Source organism: Colossoma macropomum, unplaced genomic scaffold (assembly GCF_904425465.1).
Source record: "Colossoma macropomum unplaced genomic scaffold, Colossoma_macropomum, whole genome shotgun sequence".
NCBI lineage: Eukaryota > Metazoa > Chordata > Actinopteri > Characiformes > Serrasalmidae > Colossoma > Colossoma macropomum.
The window spans coordinates 2,972,848-2,978,847 of record NW_023494803.1 but is presented as its reverse complement, the minus strand read 5'-3'; positions in this window follow the sequence as shown (position 1 = coordinate 2,978,847).

Genomic DNA, 6,000 nt, shown 5'->3' with positions numbered 1-6,000 from the left:
TTTCTTTCTTACTTTCTTTCTTTCTTTCTTTCTTTCTTCCTTTCCACTTGGTTTCACTCTTTCTCTCTCTTCTTTTTCTTTCTGTTCTTTATTTTCTCATTCTTCCCATTTGCTCTTTTCACCCTTGTTTTGTTTCTTCTCTCGTTCCTTCCTTTCTTACTCCCTTTTTCTCTCTTTTCCCTTTCAGATGTTCTTTGTCTTAATCTTTTCATTTCCCTCTGTTCCATTTCTTTGTCTCTCTTTCTCAATATGCTTCTCTCCCTCAATCTGTTCTTTCTTTCTTTCTTTCTCTTCTTGAATACCCTTCTCTACCCTTGACTGCCTTTTTTTCTGTATTTCTGGTTTTCATTGTATTTCATTCCCTCTTTTCTTTCTTTCTTCCTTACCCATTAGGTTCTCTCTTTTCTTTCCTTTTTCTTTTCCTTTCTCCTTCTTCCTGTTTGCTCTTATCATCTTTACTTTTGTTTCTTCTCTTTGTTTCTCTCTCTTCTTTCTCTCTCTTCCTTTTCACTTTCTTTCCTTATTATCCCACTCTCTCTATTTCTACCTCTCTCTCCCTCTCCAGTCTTCCTTTCTTTCTCCTGCTCTATTCCTCCTTCACCTACTTTTTCTTCTCTCTTTCCCTCTCTCTATCTCTCCCTTTACATTTTTATTTTCCACCTCTCTATTCCTCTTTTTCTCTTTCTTTACTTTGTACATTCTTTCTTTCTTTATCTGCTCTCTCTCCTCTCCCCCTCTCTGTACAGTTTTAATTGGTCTTGGTGTGCTGCTGAGGCCAGGCTTCCCTCTGAGCTGTGGTTTGATCATAGCGGTGTGTGGGTGTATTTGAGTGATAGTGTGATAGTTTTTAAGAGTTAAGGGAGGTTTACTCGTGTGTGTGTGTGTGTGAGAGAGAGTGTGTGTGTGTGTGTGTGAGAGAGAGTGTGTGTGTGTGTGTGTGTGTATGTGTGTGTTTCCTCCTGGGTCGCTGCATCAGTAGCGAGGTGCGGCCCACGCGCTCTTCCACCTACACAGGTAGAGCTCAGTGGGGGGCGCATCCGTCCAACCGACTTTAAAGACGGAGAGGAATCCCTCCCCCATCTCCTTCATCCTTCCATTCCTGCACCTCTCCACCCATCCTTCCATCTCCTCCTGCCTCTGCGATCGCTCTGTTTACGGCACAACACAACAACAGTCTGTGCAGTCTATCATATCTGACACGCCTGCCTTAAACCTCTTTTCATGTGGATTCTTTTTTTTCACTGCTGAGCATCACAGCGGCATCAGAATCGCACCAGGTTCATGAATCTTTCACACTTAATCCGACAAGAGGTGCAGCAGAACGTCTAAAAATTCGCTTCAGAAGTGTCCGGAGATCGCTCCAGTGATTTTTCTATTTAATAAGGATATTGTGATGGTCAAGATAAAAAAATCTTTAAATTTTGTTGCATTCATTTGCATTAATGTAGTCTTTTTATTTGCACTGCATGAATAATTACATGCTAATTTTTTTTTGTTAAAAAGCCTGAAACTGTCCAGTGGTGTAACCGTCAGTAAGCAACCAATAAATCACCTTAAATGCTTGTGAAAGTCATTCATTTTTGCGCTTGTTTCAGAGGGAGAAAAAAAGAACCGGCCACTGTGTTTTTCCAAATGACTCCAGTTCATCTCCTGTGAGTCGCTACATGTCCTTTTTGTATTTCTACGTCTCAAAACTACTTTAATTTGTGGTTAAGGCAAGAAATTATGGAGAGGAATTCGTGGCAAGAGCAATCAGCACAGCGGAACAGCATGAAATGCATTGCACATGACGTTACTTTTCCATAGTGACATGCAGGATACCTGCCAAAGTGAAAAACAAAACCTGTTTCATTGATTTTACATTGCTTAACAATTGCTTAAATGAAACCCAATGCAATAACATTTGCATTTTAAAGACGAAATGCTGCATTGGTGTCAGAATTGAGTACAAACTGCCCTGAAATGTAATAAACGCATGACTGAATTGCTTTCCACTGTTCAGTACTTAAAACAACAATAAATCAACATAATGGGTCTTTCACTCTTCATTTTGGCACAATTTTGCATGTTACTGTTTAAATGTAATCTCACGCGTGTGCACTGCATTTTTGGTTGCATTACAAAGAGGCAAATACCAAACCAAAATGACCAAAAATAGTACCCGGTATCAGGTTTGCCTAATGGAAAACACAAAAAGGCAAATCGAGCCGGAATCATGCAGAGCAAAAGCAGCTATAACGTGCTATCATTCCACCCCTGAAAGTGTTAGGTTAACACCTAATGTCAACAAAAATAGATGTTGATATTGAAGTTGACCAAAGCAGTCTTTATGACAACTACCACTCATTGGAATAAGCCTGTATAAGTGTTTATGTCAGTTGTCATGAAAAGCTAATATAATTGTCATGTAGCCTTATGAACACTTAGCTACAGTAAAGCATTACCCACTGAACTGAAGTTCAGTGAGTCGCTCTAAAGCGACTTAACACACAAGTTCAAAAGGCTTCAGAGGTCCATATTGTACTAAAGCTATGGGGATCATTTTTAAACCAAATTAAATCAACAGAACTAAATTAAGCCCAACTAAATGTAGTTGGAAATGTAGATTAAGTTTAGCCAGTTTTAGTACACTATGTGTCATGCCTCCCTCTGGCCTGGCTGAAACTACAGCCAATGGGGCCGCCCAGGACTCCAATTCCCAGAACTCCTTGCTGCATCACATGACTCAGGACTCTCACCGTTCCACCTATCAGCGCTCTTCGTCTCTGAACTACTGCCACCGTTACACTCTGCTGGATCTACAAAATTGCGGAATGATTTTTTTAAGCATAAAAATACATTTTAGGGCAAAAATTAATTTTAAAACTATCATAAAACAAACTATCCAGCACCACACAGCACATTCATAACCACTAACATTTATGGCATTTGGCGGACGCTCTTATCCAGAGCGACTTCAATTCGAGGTAGGTGAAGGTAGTGTTAGGAGTCTTGCCCAAGGACTCTTACTTGTATTGTGTATGGTGCTCACCCAAGGTGGGGGATTGAACCCCAGTCTACAGCATAGAAGGCAAAGGTGTTACCCTCTACACTATACCAACCATTTCATGTAATAATGTTCTGTGAGGGAGTTTAAACTCTTTAAAGACGTCTGGTTCCTATCACCACCACTGTGAGAAATTCTGAGTTAACAGCTGTGGTTTGTCTACAACACCACACCAAACACCAAACCACTCTGAATGACTCGAATGACTTTTAACATTTTGGGGAAAAATAGCTGGAATTCCGCTTCAACCTGTGCATGAACACGGAACACTGCATGCTCAACCTTCATGAGGAACGGCTAATTTAACTCGCTGATCTTTTTTAAAGAAATGACATCATGGCGAGAATGACATCAGCGGTCAAAGACGTCCTCTTAAACGCACGTTTGACAGCAAAGGTCAAGATTTAATGAGACCAGCTTCAAGTTGAATTCCGCTTCTGTCGAATCTGTTGTCGTGAGCTTCTATTCACGTACATGTGGTGAAATTCTGACGTGGGAGGCAGTAATAATCGCCCCCCCATTCTATTGTGCCTTCATTACTGTCCAAAGCCCTTTTCTGATGTCCGCCTTCATGCTTCTGCTTCTTTTTCCAGTGTTCATCCCTTTTTTCTCCCCCCTCTCTTCTTTTCTCCTGAACCTGCAATTACAGAGACCCTCTTGCTTCTTTCTTTCTCTCTATTGTGAGCTTTCTCCAGCTCGAGAAAAGTACAGCACTGTCATCGTTTCAGCTGAACAGAGGTGGGAGGCAAACTGTTTTAAATCATTTCAGGAACTAATTATCTCCCCCACATTCCGTCACTCTCTCTCTTTCACTCTCTCTCTTTTTAAAGGGTGGAACGTGAGGATGGATCTACCTTGCTTGTCTCTCATACATGACAAAAGCATAAATTTCTTCTGTGATTTGTGTTCTCCACACTTCTTCAGACACACCGTGACACACTGTTCTTGGCATCCTTTTCAAATAGACTCTGTTTATTTTTCCAGTAAAATCACAAATATATAGATGTAGCAAATTTAATACTGCAATTTATTTTTTTGTATAACAAAAATAAACACTTTTCTTCCTAAGGCGTCACGTTTGCACAAGAAACAAAAAAGAACTGTCATCTACCCACCGTTCTTGAGTCAGAGACCACCCATTACTTATCACACTAACAGTCAAAACAGGGAATGAAGGTCCTGAATGTCCTGAAGTGACGGTGTATTTTTTAGGTAAAAATCTGGTGCGCACAGGATATTATGTGGGGAGTATCAGGAGGTGTTTACTTGATTCTAGTGCACACCAGATTTTTACCTAAAAAAATACACCACATCCCTTTAGGGGCTCCGTAAAACAGCCATTATGTACAAGTTTTATTCATTTTTCGAGGAGATTAGATATAAAATCATCTATTTGCATAAAAAAGTGAAAAGAAAAACACGAGTTTCCAAAACTTGAGATATAAAGGAAGTTGGACTCCTAGCAACTGTGCAAGACCTGGTGGTCACCAAAACTGTCACCATCAGATAAACAGCACTTAAAGCGTTCATCTTTGAGATAGAGGAGAAAACGAGATCCACTCTACAACCAACTTCTAAGACTGAACTTTGGAGATGTGGAAAAATAAACCAACTTCTAAGACTGAACTTTGGAGGTGTGTAAAAATAAACCAACTTCTATGACTGAACTTTGGAGGTGCAGGATAACATCCTTGCAGATTTCTTTAAAAAACTGAAGTCTCCTGAAAAGAATGGAAGCTGTAATAAAGGCAAAGGCCGGATGCACCAAACACAGATATTACATTTGGTTGTTGAGGCTTTTGTGTGATTTTCTGTTAAATGATTTCTTTTTTCCTAACACTGAAAAATGAATAACTTGGACTTTTTCCCATTTTACCTGGAAATGAAAAATACAAAGGGTCGTCTCTGACTTTCACACAGTATTATAAATACCCTCTCCAAGCCCCGCCCCCCCATGTTGACAGCAGTCTGATTGCACAAGTTACAAACACTGATTGCAGAAAGAGGAATAGGAATGTGCGTAAACAGACGACATATGATAATTATATCACGCTCACATTCAAATAGATAGAAATTACCCTGTGTTAATCTCTTAATGCATAAAAATACATTTATATAAACAAAGAAACCTCAGTATGAAACAGGACTGGACTGTACACCACATTACACAGAATCAATACAGAATCTCGGTGCCAGTTTCCTTTTGGCAGGTACCCTCGTCTCCCGCAGGGAATAAATTAGCTTCCATGTGATGCCGCTTTTGGCACTTTTGTCTGATAAACGCTTTGGACTATACATTTCATAAGCAATAACAAGGACTAAGGTGGTAACAGTATCTATGTTCCAATCCACTTCTATCTGCAGATTCAAGAAAATGTGTGAAAACCTGCTCTGCTGAAATAACTTCAACGTTCAAAATTTAGGAATGTAATTCCAGTTAAAGCTGTTACTTTGAACATGACTCATCCAAAGCTCCTCCTCAGTGCATTATTCCAGGGCTTCTTTAGGCTGCAGTACGAGTTTGTAGGTTCACACCTGCTCTGCGTTCAGAATCTCCTAGAGTTCTCTAAGGCACTGTGAGATCCATCGCTCACTGCTCAGTATGTTCATAACTTTACTGACTTTACGCTACAGATGGGCTATGGTTCTATCAGATTTCCTTCTCTTCATATCCAATACAGATCTAATAATCAATTGATATTTACAAGAATACTCCAGGAACCTAATCACTGTCCACATCTGTGGCATACGGTTGATTATCACGGACAAAACTTTCTTCTTTCCTTGTACACTGTTAGAAATAAAGGTTCTGTTCAGGTACATTTTTCATTCATGAAGGTACAAACAGTGTAAATGTTCCCTCAAAGCTCCAACAGTGGTTTTAAGGTCTGATTGTGAACCTTAAATAAGTTTCTCCAGGTGAAAAGTTCGTATTTGAACCTTTTCATAACCGA